Raw genomic sequence first — 20,857 nt, 5'->3', positions numbered from 1 at the left:
CTTTTATTCCAGTGGTATTGCACAGTCACATAACATAGAGAGAGGCTTTTATTTTTCTAAAAAATTATTTGAGAAGTATGGATATGTCACAAATATAACTCATGCTTAAGAGCTATGTGAGAAGTTGAGCAAGGTACTTAGCTGAGCCTCAACTCCCCTGTTTGTAACAAGGATAATAAAAGACACTTAGGACTAAATATAGCACACAGAGGGAAAGTATTTTTCCAAACTTTAAAATGTTATACAAGCAAGAATTAATATACAGTATTTCTTTCAGCTAGTGGTCACTGTTTGTGTTCCCAAGAGACTTTTGTATGAAAATCCCACTAAGGAGACCAATGGTGGATACATTGGTCTTTAGAAGATGATTGGAAATCTATGTCCAATACGGAAGCTCTGAAATGGGAGCTTTTCTGCCCATTTCACATTTTCAGCAGATTCCAGAGTAACACTTCCTAATGTCATTGTGATAGTTGATCAGTACTATTTAGAACAATGACCGTTGTAAAAAAGGTGCTTATGGTCATCACCAATAGTAATTTGTAATAATTTGGATTTCAGACTTTTTCCTCTTTCTACTTGAAAAGGTGAAAAAAAGCCTTTGTGTAGAATTTGTTTCCTTTTGAATATGAGACTTGTGGCTCAAAACTCAATCCAAACCAAATTTCAAATGTGGAATTATAACCCCTGCTTCTGAATGGAAACTGTGGAGCCCCTTAGCCAGAGTGGCAATTGGCAGCTCTACCTTGTTCTCTAGGACACACACAGTGGGATGCCAACCAAGAAAAAGAACAGGCAAGGAGCACGAGGGGAAATGCTAAAACCATCTGTCCAGAGCTGGATTTTATATGCTGCTGGTACAGCAGGGTCCCTGTTATCTTCACTAGAGTCCATACCTCTCCCCTGACTACAGTGAAAGAAGAATCAATAAACCTCTCTTACCGTATTGATTTCAGAGAGTTAGTGTGGTTCAGGGGAGGGAACATCAGAGTGGGGGTCAGGAGACAGGGTTCTAGCCTGGCTCCATCATTAATGCACCCTTTGCATTTATGAAAATCCTATTAAAACCCTTTGAGGTAGGCCCCTGGTCCTCTCTGAGACTCAGAGGCGTCATCTGTAAATGTGGATGTTTATAGTTATAGTCCGGAGAAGGCAACGGCAAGCCACTCCAGTACTCTTGCCTAGAAAATCCCATGGACGGAGGAGCCTGGTAGGCTGCAGTCCATGCGGTCGCTACGAGTCAGACATGACTGAGCGACTTCACTTTCCCTTTTCACTTTCACACATTGGAGAAGGAAATGGCAACCCACTCCAGTGTTCTTGCCTGGAGAATCCCAGGGACGGGGGAGCCTGATGGGCTGCCGTCTATGGGGTCACACAGAGTCGGACACGACTGAAGTGACTTAGCAGCATAGTTATAGTCACTTCAAATATCATGGTGAGGAAAACACACTACAGTGTATACAGTATTACTTCAGACTTTCTGCAGTAGAAGGAGAGACCCAGGCCTGGCCTCTCTAGATACTTGAACTCTTGGGTGCTGGGGAAGAGAGAACACAGTTGTCCTGGAGCCCATGCTTATGACCTGTCTCCCTTCCCTCTTTCCCTGGGCCATGTCTAGAGTAGGGGAGAATTACCTTGCAATGAGGGCACTAAGATAATTCTCCTGTGTTCTGTGCCCACCACCCCTGCCTTCAGATGGGCCAGGCAATGCCAGAAAGATATACCTGTCACTGCCTCTGTCCCATCCATCCTCGTACAGGAGCCATGTGCTGTGGGCATGGCCCTGGGCCTGCAGGCTGGATGCTTTGTGCCACTGCCAACCTGTGGTCTTGGTCATGGACCAATTCTTATAACTATGGTCCACAGTCTCAATGATTATTTTTATTTTCCAACAGTAGTCGCATTTGTTCACTTTGAAATTCCTATTCTCTGAAACAGACAAAAGAATGTTAAAAAGTTGGTTATGATTAACTTTAAAGAGAGAGATAAATAGAAAAACAGAGGCAAGTGGAAAAATCATCTGATAATTTAAAAATTATCTGATAAATGAAGTTAAATTTAAAAGATAAATAATAATTAAAGCAAAAACTAACAAGTATGTCTTCTATCTGAATATGAAAGATTTATGTCTCTGGTTGCAGTTGTGTTACAGCATAATCATTTTGGTTTGTTGGCTTATTGTCCCTTTAAGTGGCCACTAATACGTTCTTCTGTGGGGCCTGGATCACCATGTGGTGGTCTGAGCTGAAGATATGCTTTAGCAACAGCTACTCAGTGAAATGGCTTCCATTTCCTATTATACCATCCTCTGGTCATGGCTTCTTTCTTTTACTTTTCTTCCAAAATGCATTATGCCTCATTTGTGTGTAGTCTTCGAAAGAGCTTGACTTCTACCATTACAGGCATAGGTACAAGTAGAAACTGCCCTAGTATTTACTTATGAATTATTTTCTACATTTTTTCCATTTCTAAATCCTCCCAATCAACCAACTTTCTTTGGTAACAGAGAATACAATTCTCTTTTAAGTTTGTAAAAGGAGCTACATGAAATTCTCCAGACACATGTTTAAAATGTGTGGTCAAACTGGCATCTGCCCATGGAAATGGCCAGTGTTAGAGAATTTTTAAGCTTGTCTGATGATACCTCAAAGAGATTTTTTAATGGAATATTAGGCCCTCAATTATGAATTGTTCCCACATTTCAGATCTGCCCAGTGGACCCTTTAACTTTATGCTGTTTTTCTTGTTAATGAAAAACTCCATTATTCATTTATGAAGCCTGGTTCTTCTTAGAGTTTTGACTTGAGAGAAGGATTTAATTTAGAAAGTTAACCTGTGGAATAAACTATGTCTCATGTGAAACCATTTAGAGACAAATGGGTTTTTATAATATGCACTGAGATCAATTTATATTTCTCCAAAGAGTTGCCATATTCAATAGACTCAAAAGGCCTACTGTTAATGCAAAATTTAAGCTATGGAAAACTTGCTTTTTCAAACACTGAGAAGGAATTTCCCCTCATAGCCAGGAGTCCTCTACTTTGTTGATCTAAGATGTCAAGTACTGCTGCAGTTACCTGATGCAAGTTAAGATTAAAATACAGCTGAAGATCGAAAAACACTGAAGCACAATAAATGACGGGAAAGTGAATAACTGAGGCAAGAAGGAGGAAATAAACCCACATTTCTGTGACGTTATCAAAGGAAAGAATAGTGGAGAGTTAGATAGTCTATTTCACACAGCATACTAAGCCAGAGTTACTCTGCTTAGAAGTCCATCAGTTCAGTTCAGTTCAATTCAGTCGCTCAGTCGAGTCTGACTCTTTGCGACCCCATGGACTGCAGCACGCCAGGCCTCCCTGTCCATCACCAACTCCTGGAGCCTACCCAAACTCATGTCCATTAAGTCGGTGATGCCATCCAACCATCTCATTCTCTGTTGTCCCCTTCTCCTCCTGCCCTCAATCTTCCCCAGCATCAGGGTCTTTTCCAATGAGTCAGCTCTTTGCATCAGGTGGCCAAAGTATTGGAGTTTCAGCTTCAACATCAGTCCCTCCAATGAACACCCAGGACTGATCTCCTTTAGGATGGACTGGTTGGATCTCCTTGCAGTCCAAGGGACTCTCAACACTCTTCTCCAACACCACAGTTCAAAAGCATCAATCCTTCGGCACTCAGCTTTCTTTATAGTCCAACTCTCACATCCATACATGACCACTGGAAAAACCATAGACTTGACTAGATGGACCTTTGTTGACAAAGTAACGTCTCTGCTTTTTAATATGCTGTCTAGGTTGGCCATAACTTTCCTTCCAAGGAGTGTCTTTTAATTTCATGTCTGCAATCACCATCTGCAATGATTTTGGAGCCAAGAAAAACAAAGCCAGCCACTGTTTCTCCATCTTTTTGCCATGAAGTGATGGGACCGGATGCCATAATCTTAGTTTTCAGATTGTTGAGCTTTAAGCCAACCTTTTCACTCTCCTCTTTCACTTTCTTCAAGAGGCTCTTTAGTTCTTCTTCACTTTCTGCCATAAGGGTGGTGTCATCTGCATATCTGAGGTTATTGATATTCCTCCCGGCAGTCTTGATTCCAGCTTGTGCTTCTTCCAGCCCAGCATTTCTCATGATGTGCTCTGCATAAAAGTTAAATAATCAGGGTGACAATATACAGCCTTGACGTACTCCTTTTTCTATTTGGAACCAGTCTGTTGTTCCATGTCCAGTTCTAACTGTTGCCTCCTGACCTGCATACAGGTTTCTCAAGAGGCAGGGCAGGTGGTCTGGTATTCCCATCTCTTTCAGAATTTTCCACAGTTTATTGTGATCCACACAGTCAAAGGCTTTGGCATAGTCAATAAAACAGAAATAGATGTTTTTCTGGAACTCTCTTGCTTTTTCGATGATCCAGCGGATGTTGGCAATTTGATCAAATGGGAAAATAATTCTTACATTAGTGTTATTATAATGATTAAATAAAAATGATCTTCATAGAGCTCTTAACACACTTGACTCTTATTTCTTGCTTAGTAATAGGAAGAAGTACAGAAATTTTACCATAGTTAAGAACTATAGAACAGTTAACCCTTTACTCTTTTATTAAGTAATGTTATTTTGAGACATTATTTATATACTATAAAATTTATCCACTGTTAAGTATTTAATTCAGTGATTTTTTGGGGGGGTGTAATTTTATAGAGTTATACAGTCATCACTACAATCCAAATCCAGTTTGAAAATGTTTTCATCACCACAAAAATTCCCTCAGATTTGTTTGAAGTTGATCTCTGCCTAGGCAACGACTGATCTACTTCCTATCCCTATATGTTTGCCTTTGCAGAACATTTTGTATTATTATAAATACAATTATACAATAGGTAGTCATTTGCATCTGGTTTCTTCCAGTTAGTCTAAATTTTCTTTTTCTGCTTTTGAGATTCACTCGTGTTGTGGCATATGTCAGTTCTTTTTTCCTTTTGTTGCTGAATAGAATTCTATTACAGGTATTCCCTGCTTTGTATGGTGTGCTTTACTTCAATTTGATTTTATGGTAGGCCCACATTATTACCTATTTTTGCTAACCAAAACAAATCCTAAGAGAATTTTCACTTTTGCAAAAAGAGGGTTCAGAAGTTGCTTTGCAGGGAGCCATTATAAAGTCAGCACCACCCCATGCAGCAAGAGTGGCACTGCCAAGCTCCTTTCCCAGGAACTACACTCAGCACCAAGCCCCTGTAGCTTTGAACTGTGCTGTAAGCATTCGTACTTTCAGTTAGTCACTTCAGTCGCTCAATTGTGTTTGACTCTTTGCGACCCCATGGGCTTTAGCATGCCAGGCTTTTCTGTTCATCACCAACTCCTGGAGTTTGCTCAAACTCATGCCATTGAGTCAGTGATGCCATCCAACCATCTCATCCTCTGTCATCCCCTTCTCCTCCTGCCTTCAATGTTTCCCAGCATCAGGTCTTTTTCACGGAGTCAGTTCTTCGCATCAGGTGGCCAAAGTATTGGAGTTTCAGCTTCAGCATCAGTCCTTCCAATGAATATTCAAGACTGATTTCCTTTAGGATTGACTGATTTGTACTTTATCTTGATTTATTTTATGCATTCGGTTAATAGGATGTGTCCTAAGATTGTTGCTTCTTTGTTTTAAACCATTTCTGCTTATAAAAGGTTTTTAGAAACTCATGACTTTAAGATAGCAGAGGAAACCCATATAAAGACATAATAGATTTTATGTATCCGTTCACCAGTTCTGGGATTGTTTGCAGTCAATTTGGATTATTTCTGGTTTTTGGCTATTACAAATAATGCTTCTGTGTACATTTGCATACATGTCTTTGTGTGGACATATGTTTTCTTTTCTCTTGGGTAGGTTCTTAGGTGTGTAATTTCTAGGTTGTATGAACAGTTTTTATTTAACCATTTAATAAACTGCCAAAATGTTTTCCAAATTTCTGCACCATTTTCTATTCCCACTATGTTAGAAGGTTATGTTTTCTCTACATCATCACCAATGGTTGGAATTGTCTGTCTTTTTCTTGCTATAGTAATTCTAGTAGGTATGTAATAGTATCTGATTGTGGTTTTAATTTACATTTCCTTACTGAATGATGACATACAGCATTTTTTTTAATGTTCTTATTAGCAATCTATATATCTTTGCTAGTAAAATATATTTTTAAGTAGTTTTCCATTTTTTAATTGTATTGTTTTTATTCCTGAGTTGTAAAAGTTCTTTATATATACTGAATATATATCCTTTATCAGGATTCCCTGGTGGCTCAGACGGTAAAGCATCTGCCCACGATGCGGGAGACCCAGGTTCAATCCCTGGGTCGGAAATATCCCCTGGAGAAGGAAATGGCAACCCACTCCAGTAGTCTTGCCTAGAAAATTCCGTGGATGGAGGAGCCTGGTGGGCTACAGTCCATGGGGTCACAGAGAGTCGGACACGACTGAGTGACTTCACTCACTCATATCCTTTATCAGCTGAATATATTTGCAAATATTTTCTCCCAGTCAGTGGCTTATTTTTTTAACTTAAAAATATATTATTAAGAAAATGAGAAGTTTTAAATTTTGAAATGAAGAATTAAAATTTGTCTACTTTTATCAATTTTGGTGGACTTAATGGATTGTGCTTTTGGTGTCATATCTAAGAACTCTTTGTTTAGTCCAAGACCATAAAGATCTTCTTCTACTATTTTCCCAAGAAATTGTTTCAGTTCTAGCTCTTAAATTTAGTTCTATGATCTGTTTTGAGTTAATTTTTATATAAAGTATGAGAATCTAAGATAATATTTTTGTATATGGCATCCATTTGAGCTTACACTATTTATTGAGAAGACTAGCATTTCCTGTGTTGAATTATCGTAGCACACTTGCTGAAAATCAAATGAGCATACATGTAAGGGGATATTTTTAGACTTTGAATTCTGTTCCATTGATCTAAATGCATATCCTTCAAGTGTCCTGATTAATGTGCAGAGAGTCCCCCCTTGTATCAGTACCACAGTGTCTTGATTACTTTGTTGGGATCAAGTAGTAAGTCACTTGAAGTCTTCTAAGTTTGTTTTTTTTCCTATTTTTTTAAATCAATATAGGTTTTTTGTACTTCTGTAAAAAATTTAGGATCAGCTAGTCAAATTCTATTAAAATGTCAAGTGGTATTTTGATAGGGGTTACTTTGAACCTATAGATCAATTTGGAGAGAATTGTCATCTGAGAATGTGGTCTTATAATTCATGAATAGGAGCTATCGCTCCATTTATTTACATTTTCTTTCATTTCTGTCAGCACTGTTTAGTAGTTTTGTTGTACAGGTCATTCTTTATTTTGTTAAATTTAGTTCTAAGTACTTTTCTCTATTTTCTAAGAGTTTATGAATGACTGGCATTGTATTTTCTTTAAATATTTGATAGAATTCACCAATGAAGCCACAGGGACCAGACTTTTTTTGTGGGAAGATTATTAATTGCTAATCCAATTTATGTATTTCTCATAGAACTACTCATATTTTCTATTTTTCTTGAGTCAGTTTGTAATTTGTGTCTTTCTATAAATTTTTCTACTTCAAGTCGCCTAATTTGCTGGCATGAATTTACTACTTTTAATTGCTGTAGGGTCAGGAGTGGTATCCCCTCTTTCATCTATGATTTGGTTAATTCTTTCACTTGAAGGAAGCCTTCTAAAGGTTTGCAAATTTTAATTTAAAAATTAAAATAATTTAATTTTATTATTAAATAATCATTTAGTACATAAATAATATTTTATTTATATATTTAATATATAAATATGTTTAGATATTAATATTATATATTTATATGTGTGAATAAATATATATTATGTATAATAAATATGTATTTATGTTTACATATACAAATATACAATATTTAAAAAATAAATTAAAAAAATAAAAAGTTTAGAAAGGTTGATCTTTTTAAAGAACCAGCTGTTAGTTTTATTGATTGTCTCTTTTGTTTTCTGTTTTTTATTTCATTCATTTATGCTCAAATCCCTCAGAACTCACCACAGTATTACAAGTTTCACCTTTGTTCCATTCAGATCATTTTTAACCTATAAATAGTTTCTGAAATTGAACCAAAGAAGATCCTGAAATGTGGTGTTTGTCTTTGAGGGTATAAAAATGTCTTGAGGCCTTTTCCAAAGGGCTTTTAAAATCCCTAAATCTCCAAATTACTTTCCTGCCATGTGCATAACTTTCAAGTCATTTAACCTCTATACTTAACACATTTGCTCAGACAACCTCCTCCAAACATATTTTCCGTAAATATCCCAAATATATCTCCTCTTACAGTTCTGTTTTGGGAAGTCCTTTCCTTACAGAGTGAATGAGATAAATAATTTAGCAAAGATAAAAATAATTATACTTGACAAAAAGGATTTTTGTGTTCAACTCCTTTTTCTACAATCTCATAAATCCACTCAAGACAGAAAATGAATAAATGGAAGTGATCTCATCCCTCAGTGTACAAACTTTTGAAGGAAGCCTGTTTTATGTTTTTTTTTTTTTTTTCCTGCTGTTTGGAGGATCTGTTGAGAGATGCTAATGAAGTTAATTTTTCAAGGGCTTCTGCTTGAGGCTGGAGAAGATAGAAAGGGATTGGCACTTTTCAAAGTGTAATAACTTGACAACAAAGTGTAATAACTTGACAACCTGCAATGTTTGCAGGTTGTGAGTACAGTTTTTTTTTCAGCAAGACCTCAAAAAAGTTGAGTTTTCCCAAGGAAAACATAAAGGAAACACAGCAAATTACTTGGGAAGCTACTTAGGAAAGTTTCAAAATCAGAGACTTAGACTGCCCTCTGAAAACATGGCTTCATGTCAACTGAAAAATTTTAGTCAAGCCAGTTAAAATGTTTGATGACCACCTGGGCGATTTCTCCTCCCTGCTTTAGCTTCAAAATTAATTTCTTAATGATCTTGATATGTTTACAATTTGATCAATGATGCAGCCAAACCCTGCCGGCGCATATCTTATCTCATGATGGTGATGAAAGATCTGCATGCTGTGAACCAAGTCTGGCAGGTTATAAGGAGCAACTTCTAGACCTGAAAAGGGTTCTAGAATTAGGGTGGTATGAATCCATGGGTGCCTGGGAGCCTGCTGAACTGTCCTGCCTAGTCACTTGTTACTGAGTTTCTACTCACTTTCCTGCTTTGTTTTCCCTGTCTTAGCTAGCTTATTCCTTCCAGTCTCCCTTCCCTAAGAGTTGGCTTAAGTTTCCTGCTTCAATGTGGACACTTTGATTCATGCTAAGACTCTGTCACTCACAGGAAGATGAGTGAGTCCTGCCCAAAGAGTCCTGGAATATCACCACCAGTCTGAATCAGACTGGTGACCTTCCTTGTGATCTGGATTGCAAGTGTCCCAACTCTCTCCCCTAATTATCAATGGTTACTCCCTTCTCCCTGGCAGCCCACAGTTTAGTGTGGAACTCATTGCTGAGGCCACACAGAACATGACTACATCCAGAGAGAGTTTTAAGAAGCTGTAAAAGCAGAGATTTGCTGACTCTGTGACAGAGAATGTGCTGGTTTTGGGAAAAATCAGTGGGTTTAGCAGTGTTTGCTTTCTTCCTTCAGGTTTTCAGAGCAAAGCAAAGAAACCCTTCAAGCTGTAATAGGAGAAAGAAAAAAAGGTTTTAGCTGAGAGGCTGTCATCTTCTCTGCCTAGTCAGTCCATAGAAGAGAAAGCCAATTCAGCATCCAGGCATTCTACTGTGCACTATTAGGTTTCAATAGTAGCTACACATGTGGAACCAAGCTAGGCACCGGCCCAGCAAATGAATCCTAGAATATAATCAGGGAGGTAGGATTTGCTTGGAGCAGAAGCTGGAAGGAATTAATGACAACTCATGGTAAAGGAGGTAATGCCAGGGAGACTGGAATATAGCATAGGAATAGGGCATTATGTGCCAGAATGCCTACCCTCTTTGCTGCTCTTCAACCCTGCCCTACCCAGCTTTTTACTTGTGGAAGCCTGGCGCGTGATGGAGTGCCTCAGTAGCTTTCAAAATGAAACAGGCATGGCTGCAATCTGAACTGAAATGTCCATGACAGCAATCATATGAAACAGCCACTTAAGAAAAATTTGTGGTGAATTTTCCAAAGAGGAATTTGTGAGTCTGCCTGTCTCTTAATGAATCTGTCTGCTTCTTTCTTGAGTGCGAACCAAGGGAACATCTGCCTGACAGAAAACCGAACATGATCCTTAGTGGAAATTCTCAAGGGATTTCTGTTAAATGAAAGTGTCTTTGCCTTCTTTAAAAGAAATAAGTCAGAGTTAACAAAGGGTTTGTTTTGGGGGTAGTAAGGGATTCAGCCATATGGGCAGCAGCTCCCCTCCATTGAAGATATCCTGAGAACATTCTTTGTGTGGCATTGCAAAAGCCGTGTCCTTCCAGTTCCTGTTACAGTGTCGCAAGTGATGCCGTGTCCTGTCTCCTACCAGGGCTGTCCCTCTGCTCATTCCTCCTTGAACTACTGGCATTTTGTTATTGTTTGCGTTCACCTGCAGGTGTGTCAGACCGGAGTCTTACCTCTCAGAGTTTATCTCTTTATACCACTTAATGATTTGAGCAAGTGAAGGACAGGGAAGCCTGGCATATGCTGCAGTTCATAGGGTCACAGGGTCGGTCACGACTTAGCGATTGAAAACTACTTAGTGAAGGTCTCATTTGAAATTAAACAAATGAATAAAAAAATGCTTCCTGTTTCACAAGACAGGCATTATTATTAGGCAAATGATTGATACAAATTTCCACCACATAGCAGACAGAGATGAACAGTTTTGTGTCATCGTACCCTGTTAGAAATTGAAAGGGACCTAGTAGGCCATGTAATCCAGTCTTTGCCATGGCCACCCCATTATACCTCGGAGAATCCTTCCAGTTTAAGTCCATAAGGAAAAGATGTTTTGCAGGATTTGGGATGTTTCAAATCAGCTATGCATACTTAAGGAAGGAAAATGTAAATTCCTCCCCTTATTTTCAGTGGTTACCAATCTGCAGGTTTCCATCACAGCTGGAAGTGTGCATGCTCTCTTTCTGTCTCTCTTGCTCTCTCCCCTATGTGCCTGCAATTCTCATTGTGTTTAACACTTACCTGGCATTCATTGTATGTGGTCTTGACTGTAGGATTTTACAGCATTGTACGTATATGATCCTTCTAATTAATTTGAAAATATAGTTACATGAACTCTGGCTGCATTGGTGCCCCCCACTTCATATGGTCAGCTAGTCTGTGGAAAACTTTTTAAATCTAATTTTTGACTCCTTGAACAGATCATAATTTTTCCAGCTACTTCTGAAAAGACCCTGATGCTGGGAAAGATTGAAGGCGGGAGAAGGGGATGACAGAGGATGAGATGGATGGATGGCATCACCGACTTAATGGACGTGAGTTTGAGTAAACTCTGGGAGTTGATGATGGACAGCAAGGCCTGGTGTGCTGCAGTCCATGGGATTGCAAAGAGTCGGACATGACTGGGCGACTGAACTGAACTGATTTCTGAAAAAGTAGGCCTTAGGATACATGAAGAGTTATTCTCTATCTAATGCTGACCTCAGATAAATCTCATAAAGAATCTGGGCCTGAGTTTCTTTATCTGGAATGTGAAGACTCATTTAGATTCATTTCATACTTCTCAAATGTCTTCACTTTGGAACCCTTGATAAGAGAATGAATACCTAATCCCTGAGTCTGAGGCTATCTGCTGCAAGTCTGAATTTTGTTTTAAATCAATCTCACTTTTTAGAATTAGAAATACAGGTAATCTTGCATTTATTTTGCAACTATCTACTTGTACAACAAAATAACTTTTGCTCCAATCTTCAAGATAAGATTCAGGGAGGTTTCACAAGGTTTATTCAATGGCTTTATACACTACTGGTGCTGAGAAATGTCCTTCAGTTTGAGATGCATGAGTCATCACTCTGTGATTTTATACTTTGTATAGACCCTCATAGGTAGAATGTCTGCTGTACACAAGGCACATGGCCAGGCTCTAGTCTTGGACTCGGGCATTATATCCCACCACCACCCTGAGGCTGATTGTTGGCTATCTCATGACATAACTGCCACACAGAATGGGGTCTCAATCACTGTTTATTGATAACTTGGTTCCATGGTTCCCCATGGCCTGGAAGGATGATTTTCAAATCACAACCTCTGGACACTCAGAGTTTCGTGGCAGTGCCCTCAGGTCCACGTGATGAGAGGACTGAGGGTGGGAGGCTGATCTTCCCCAGTAAAAACAGCTCTGCTTTTGTCTGTTCGATGTAGTAGAGTTTTTACATACAGCACTTTTTTCATAGATGTCTTTTATCCAGTTAAGATGTAATCTATATTCCTAGATTTCTGAGAGTTTGACCAATAACTGATGTTTGATATTATAAAACGCTCTTTAACCAACTATTGAGATTATTATATAGTTTCTCCTTTTTAGTTGGTTAATAAGGCAATCTACATTGTTTTTTTTTAATGTTAAACTAAACTTGTATTCCTAGGAAATTTGTATTACCCTTTTTATATATTATTGGATTCAATTTGCTAAAATATTTTTGTTGTTTTTTTAGTTTTCTTCTAACGTCTTTGTCTCCTTTTTGTATCAGTGTAGCTCTGACTTCATAGAATGAATGGATTGGTATGTATTCCCTTCCTTTCAATTTTCTGGATGACATTGTGCAGAACTGGTATTATTTCTTCTTAAATATTTGGCAAAATTTACTAGTGAAGTCATCTGGGCTTGGTGATTATTTTGCGGAAAGGTTTTTAACTACAAAGTCAACTTATTTAATAAGTATAGGACTAAACAAGTCTGCAACTGAAGCAACTTAGCACAGCACAGCACAATCAAGTTATCTATTTATTCTGGAGTAAAGTTTGACAGTTTTGTCTTTGAAGAAACTTATCCATTTCACCTAAGTTGGCAGATTTATCGGAGAAGGCAATGGCAACCCACTCCATTACTCTTGCCTGGAAAATATAAAGTTGTCATAACAGCCCCTTATTATACTCTTTGAACAGCTGTCAAATCTATAGTGATATCATCTTTCTGTTCCTTTTAGTTGGTATTTGTGTCTTTCTTTTATCCTGATCAGTTTAGTTGTCTAGGTTTATATATTTTATAGATCTTCTCAAAGAACCAGTGCTTTGTTTAATTCATTTTTCTCTATTCTGTATCCTATATTTTATTGATTTCTATATTGCTCTTCATTAGTTTTTTCTTCTACAATTATCTTGCACTTTTTCTAGTTACTTAGATAGAAGCTGAGATCATTGATTTGAGCCTTCTCTTCTTAATATAAACTATAATATAATATAAACTTTATTTTTCTAATGTAAATTTTTTAATACTGTAAACTTCTCTCAATACTGCTTTAATAGCATCCTACAATTTTTGATATATTGTGTTTCCATTTTCATTCAGTTCAGAGTATTTTCCAGTTTATTTTTTGAGTTATTTGACCCCTAGTTTATTTTGAAATATGTTACTTTAGTTTCCAAGTACTTTTGGACTTTCCAGATATCTTTCTGCTGTTGATTTCTTAACACATGTGCACTGATAAGTGTTCCATTGAATACTCAAGGGGAAACCTCTGCAGATTTCAAGTTTCTCTCTGTGCAGCTATCTCCTCCATAGTACTTTGTCCTATGAATTCTCACGGCCTTGATCACCCTAGGCACTTAGCTACATCTCCTTAGCTCAGGATGTCCTTTGGGTGCCTCCTGGGTTTCCCCTCCCTGTACTACACCCTGGTAACTCTCAGAGTTGAAAACTGGAATACTTGTAGGGCTCACCTTGTTTTCTTCCCATCTTTCATTTCTGATATCTAGTGTCTTGAAAATGTTGCTTTATATATTCTGTTGGATTTCTGGTTGTTTCAGACAAGTGAGTAAATCTAATACCTGTGCCTTCACCTTACCTTGATGGAAGTCTGGACTGTGATTTTTAACATTTGTATTCACCCCTTGCTGTATCTAATATAGTACCATTTGCATGGAGAAAAACTCCATGTACACAGATAAATTATGCAGGGTTAGAAGGCAGAAAGCCTAGAGTCTAGTTCCTGGTGCTTGGAACAACTGATTATATGCCCTTAAACATTCATTTCGGAGAAGGCAATGGCAAGCCACTCCAGTACTCTTGCCTAGAAAATCCCATGGATGGAGGAGCCTGGTAGGCTGCAGTCCGTGGGGTCGCTAAGTGTCGGACACGACTGAGCGACTTCACTTTCACTTTTCACTTTCACACATTGGAGAAGGAAATGGCAACCCACTCCAGTGTTCTTGCCTGGAGAATCCCAGGGACGGGGGAGCCTGGTGGGCTTCCATCTATGGGGTCACACAGAGTCGGACACGACTGAAGTGACTTAGCAGCAGCAGCAGCAAACATTCATTTAATTCCTCTTGAATGTAGTTACCTACCCTTCCCAGTTTAAGAATACTAAGAATTACCACTTAATGAGCATGTGCCATATGACAGGCAATGTGCAAAGAGCTTTAAGTAATTATTTAATACTCATAATTTAGTAAAGATTATCTTACTTAATCCTTACAGCATTCTTATGAGGTAACTTTTATTAACCCTCACATCATGGTCAAGAAACTTAGCTTTTGGCCCAGTTAACGGTCTTGCCCCAGGTCCCTCATTTGGTCAGTTCTGTAGCAGGGTTCAAACAAATCTATGACCTATATCCCCTTACTACACAATTGACAGGTTTGTGAAAATTAAGAGAGGTAGTGGATGTAAACATGCTGTGCAAAATGTAAAGCTTAGTGGAAAAAATAATAACAATTTAGTAATAATAATTCATTATCAGTGAATTAATCTCATTTCTGACTATTTCTATGTATACTTCCAAGAGAAAAGAAACAGTATTCTCAGTTTTGAGATGAGCACCTCAAAGAATTTGAGATACTTTATTATTCAACATGTCTATAACCCATCGTATGTGTGTGTTTGTGCTAAGTCAAGTTCAACCCTTTGTGGCCTCATGAACTGCAGCCTGCCAGCTCCTCAGTCCATGGAATTTTCCAGGCAAGAATACTGGAGCAGATTGCCATTTCCTACTCTGGGGATCTTCCCAAACTTGGGATTGAACCTGCATCTCTTACATCTCCTACATTGGCTGGTGGGTTCTTTACCACTAGCACCACTGGAAAGCCCATACTCACTGCAGTTGTAAACAAAAAGAATTAGAAGTTTGCATCACAGGTTTGCTAAAAGTGAGGAGTATTTCCCCATATTGCCTTTTATCACGATCTGACGGATACAGGGCCCAGTTCAATGGGGTCTTTGATTTTCTATCCTGGGCTGGTTAGTGAAGAACTCCAATGAAAGGAGTGTTTTATCTTGTCATATGCTTATCAGACACAGCTGGAGTCCACAGCAAGTCCACTGCTTGCCAAGCCAGACTTCAGGCCAGTTAGGGCCTCCATTCCAAGAGGGGAAGAAGATGATTTAACATGATCCAGGTGAGGTGCATGTGGACTAGCTTATAGACAGTTTCACATTTTGTTGCAAAGAGCTGAAGAATCTACAGTCTCATCTGAGGTTATGTATGGAAAAAAAAGTGTGTTTTTCTTTTGTTGTTGACTGAATCATGCAAATAAAAAGAGGGAGTTGGTTGGCCCACTCCTTTCTCTCTACGTAAGAATGCTGTCTTTCCAATTTTTAGCAAAGGGATCTCAGACTTTTCCTTCTTAAATGACCCAAGACACATGGTTGAGGTCACTAGAAGGAGAAAACAATGATGGACTTTATAGAGAGTAAACAAATAGAAAAGTCTTATATGACTGATGGCTCTTTAACTTTTAAGGGTGTGTTCTCAAGTCAAAGAGCTGATGGCACCAATCAGTGCAATGATTTCAATGTGTTCATGCAGAAAGCTGCTGAATCCCCAAATTCTGCTCATCTGAAAGGACCCCAGTGACAGATTAGAATGTTGCTTATTTTTCACTGTGGAAAGGAGAACCTGCTTATTTGCCTTTACTTTACTGTATTGCTTTCAATTCTGTCTGGCGAAAGAACTTGTGCATGGAGCAGATTCCTATCCATCACGTACCTCTGGCCCTATAAGCTATTTCATGATAAGAATTTGTCTCAGAATAAAAAAGTCAGGCAAGTGGAATTATATTTTTCAACCAGAAAATACCAACACACAGATTGAGAGGTCAATATTGCCACACTTGACCAACCAATAAAAAATGTTTCTGTTGAAATAACCCAGAGTCATAATATCTTCATTCATTCCACTCTTTTGAAAATAATTTTTCTCTTCAACTAGCGTAATACAATTATTTAACTAAGCCATCACTAGAAACTCTGGGCCAATCACACAGTCTTTTCCCACTGAGAAAGGTTTCAGATTTTTTATTCTGTTTGGAGAGTTTGGGTGGGCATACTAAGGCAGTTCAGCAAGTAGCTGGTTGCAGCAGTGTGTCTGTTAAATCATCCATGAACCAGTAAAAGTGACATATACCTCATACATCTTAAAATTCCGCATATTCAGTTCAGCACCTGCACAGAGCACGTACTCAATAAAGGTTTGCTGTGAGAATAAGTAATGAAGATTTCCCTGTCTGGTGTCCAGTGAAAGATGATGAAAGAATCCAGAAATTATTTGCATGTTCTTCGAGGGAAAGAGATGTTTTGTGGATTCAGTGTTGATTGAAGTTGGAATTCTAAGGTCTCTCCCATTAGAATCTCTATGATTCTATTACTCTTTTTAACATTGAGATTTCAACATTTCATTAGATGTTAGTTGAAGCATTTCTCAACCTTTTCACTGAAAAGAATTTTCCTGATCTTGATACTAATCTGCTTAAGAGAAAGACCCCGAAAGTTACAGCAAGGTTTTCTCTCATGTTAGGCTTTCATCAGTTCATTATTAGCAGAGACCAGCTGTCTGAAATCATATAAGAAACTGATTGTGAGGTGATAGTAATAGTTGCCAAAAACGTCTGAACTCTAGAATCTCTGTAAAGACATGTGAAGTCATTATTCATCACCAGCATGCCGGGCCTTATCCTTGAAGCTTTGTCTGTTGGGACTTCAGTCAGATTTTATAAGCTTAGTAGGGATGTTTAAAAAAGTCACTGATGTGAAATATGTGTGTGTGCTCAGCTGTATCCGATTCTTTGTGGCCCCATGGACTATAGCCTGCCAGGCTCCTCTGTCCATGGAATTGTCCAGGCAAGAATACTGGAGAGGGTTGCCACGCCCTCCTCCAGGGGATCTTCCCAACCCAGCAATCAAACCTGCCTCTCTTGCATCTCCTGCATCGGTAGGCAGATTCTTAACCACTAGAGCCATCTGGGAAACCCTGCTGTGAAATGCAGTACTGGTTAATTCAGTTACATATTTTTCTTTTGCCTCTTTTCACAGTTCTTCACAGTTGATGGTTGAGAAAGAATTTTGTAAAAAGTCACATGAGTGGCATACTTACAGATAACAAGAACAGAGAAATAAAACATAGGATCTTAGACCAGCCTTGCAAGTAATTGCCAAACACATCTTTTCTGTGGGCTGGCTGTACCTCTGTTCTCACCCTCATGCCCTTCTCTCTGTCTTGCTCTGCTCTACTTCTCTCTTTTCCTTTTTATATTATTAGTCAGTGGACCATAAGCACCAGCATGTTATAAATGTTTTAGATCCGGGCTTCTCCAACAATAATATGTATTTGCTGTTAAAATGCAGATTCTGATTCAATACCCCAGGGATGGCAGGGTGGGGAGAGATTCTACATTTCTACCGAGTTCCCAGATGACACCCAGTGCTGAAATCTGCACTTTGAGTACTGAGTTTTAGGCTGGAGCCGTTGTACTTAGTTGTGTGTTTGAATCCCCTTGTTGTTCAGTTGCTAAGTTGTGTCTAACCCTTTGCGACCTCACAGACTGCAGCACACCATGCTTCTCTATCCTTCGCTACCTCCTGGAGTTTGCTCAAATGTATGTCCATTGAATCCTCTGGGGGAGTTTTAAAACACCTGATTCCCAAACTGTAAATCAAACTCTTTGAGAGTAGACCCAGGCAATGGCTGCCAGTGTAGCACTGGCCAGTTTCCATGATGTTTGGCTGTTGTTCAGGCTCTGACAACAACAAGTTGTGTCTGACCTTTGTGACACCCATGAACTGCAGCACGCCAGGCTTCCCTGTCCTTCACTATCTCCATGATATAAATACTCCCATCATTTTAAGCAACAAACATGATGCTGTGGAACATGGAGTTGGGAAGAAGTGCTAACATTTGGCCTGTGAGCCAGCATACAACTGGATCCGGGCATCTGCATTTTTATAGTTCCCCAAATGGATGAGCTCTAAAGGATTACCTTTTGAGGCCAAAATGGAGAACTGCTGTTTTTTTGGTGGTTTTTTTTTTTTTTTTTTTTGCTTTGTTAGTATTTTTTAATTTATTTTTAATTGGAGGATAATTGCTTTGCAATGTTGTGTTGGTTTCTTCCATACAGCAATATGAATCAGCCATAAGTATACATAGGTCCCCTTACTTTTGAACCTCCCTGCCAACCCCCCTACCCTATCCCACCCCTCTAGATTGTCACAGAGCACCAGGCTGAGCTCCCTGTGTTATACAGCAACTTCCCACTAGCTATCTGTTTTACACATGGTAATGTGTAATTTCCAATGCTGCTCTCTCAATTGAACTCCTGTTTTAAAGTTAAACTGTCTCTGTTATTTAAAGATATAGATGTTTCTTTGCTCAGCCTTGGTGCCCTGGACTTTTGTATCTGCCCTTTACTCTCCATTCTCATTAGCCCACTTTCATTCTCAAAACGATGCTCTCATCTGCCGTGTCACACCTTCTTTTGTGCAATAGTCAGGTAACTGCTGAGAATTTCCAACGTAAGACTACTCCTACTCAGCCACATTAGTGTTATTACACTCAAAGGTACCTGCTTTTGTGTAAGACAATAGAGTGGCAGCAGGCATATTGTTTTGAAATCCAAATTGAGATTTCTTCGAAAGTCAGAGTCAAATCCTCAGGAACAATGGCAGCTTCTCCTTCCAAGTTTAACTTTCAGCACCTCCACTCACTTTATTCAGATAACATGTGGAGTGGGGAATGAATATCCTGAAGCTTCAAATTCCAGTTCTGCTACTGATTGTTCAGTGACCCTGGGCAGGTAACTTATCCTTTCTGAGATTCAGTTTTCTCACAGCAAAATGCAGATAATAGTTGTACTTACTTCATAGGATGCCCAGGTGGTGCTAGTGGTAAAGAACCAGTGCAAGAGACTTAGGAGACATGGGTTCAATCCCTGGGCAGGGAAGATCCCCTGCAGAAGGGAATGGCTACCCACTCCATTATTATGGCCTGGTAAACTCCATAGAGGAAGGAGCCTGGTGGGCTACAGTCCATGGGGTAGCAAACAGTCGGACACGACTAAGCGACTAACACTTTCCACTTTCATATGATTATTGTCAGAATTGTATTAGGTATATAAAGACACAGTCGCAGTGCCTGGAGTAGAGTGGGCTCTCAATAAATGTTAATTATCATTACAACTCTTACTACTAGTAAAATTCTACTGGTGATGATAGCTTCCTGTTCTGAGTACTTAGTACACATCTAACACAGATGTGTATTGTAGAGACATTAAGAAGCAAAAAGATAACCTAGTCCAGGCTCAAGTCTGACTAACAGCTCACCAGCTCGGGGACCCCCTCAAGCCCAAGGAATACTGAAACACACTGCACAGCACAGCACAGCACAGCACAGCACAGCACCATTAGTTTTTGTTTTTTATCTAACCCTGGCTTATGTCCTCAGGATTCCTTTCTTAACTTCCTCACTCTTCTTTTATGGATTCAAACAAAGACATTCTTCTTTTAGCCTGCTAGTACAGAAGCCTTTGTGTGATAATTTTTAGTGGGAAGGTGAATGAGGGAGAAAAAATTAATTTTCATTTCCTTTCTTATAATTACACTGGTGTCTTGCTTTCAGTGTCCATCTGTGGCTCCCAGGTTTACTCAGGATACTATTTTAAAGGATAGACAGAATATTTGTACTCAGGAATAATTTATGTTTAGCAAGAAAAGTGTGGACAAATGACAACTGCCCACGTGGAAACTTCCCCCCTAACTGTTCACTTCCTTAAACAGAAGTCACTTCCTTCGGATTGTAGGGTGTCACTTTTCTTTTGAAATACATCCTTGATTCATGGTTTAAGACTGCTGTACATAAGAAAAAGTTTGTTTCAGAGAAAAATACAGCATACTTGTTCTTCCTTTCAGTTCAGTCACTCAGTCGTGTCTGACTGTTTGTGACCCCATAGACTGCAACATGCCAGGATTCCTTGTCCATCACCAACTCCTGGAGTTTACTCAAACTCATGTCCATTGAGTCGGTGATGCTATCCAATCATCTCATCCTCTGTCATAACCTTCTCCTCCCGCCTTCAATCTTTCCCAGCATCAGGATCTTTTCAAATGAGTCAGTTCTTTGCATCAGATAGCCAAAGTATTGGAGTTTCATCTTCAGCATCAGTCCTTCCAATGAATATTCAGGATTGATTTCCTTTAGGATGGACTGGTTGGATCTCCTTGCTGTCCAAGGGACTCTCAAGAGTCTTCTCCAACACTGCAGTTTAAAAGCATCAATTCTTCTGTGCTCAGCTTTCTTTATGATCCAACTCTCACATGCATACATGACTAGTTGAAAAACCATAGCTTAGACTGGATGGATCTTTGTTAGCAAAGTAATGTCTCTGCTTTTTAACATGCTGTCTAGGTTGGTCATAACTTTTCTTCCAAAGAACAAGTGTCTTTTAATTTAATGGCTACAGTCACCATCTGCACTGATT

Source organism: Moschus berezovskii, chromosome 4, assembly GCF_049115385.1.
Source record: "Moschus berezovskii isolate FMDL1 chromosome 4, NW_MosBer_1.0, whole genome shotgun sequence".
NCBI lineage: Eukaryota > Metazoa > Chordata > Mammalia > Artiodactyla > Moschidae > Moschus > Moschus berezovskii.
This window is presented reverse-complemented; position numbering follows the sequence as displayed.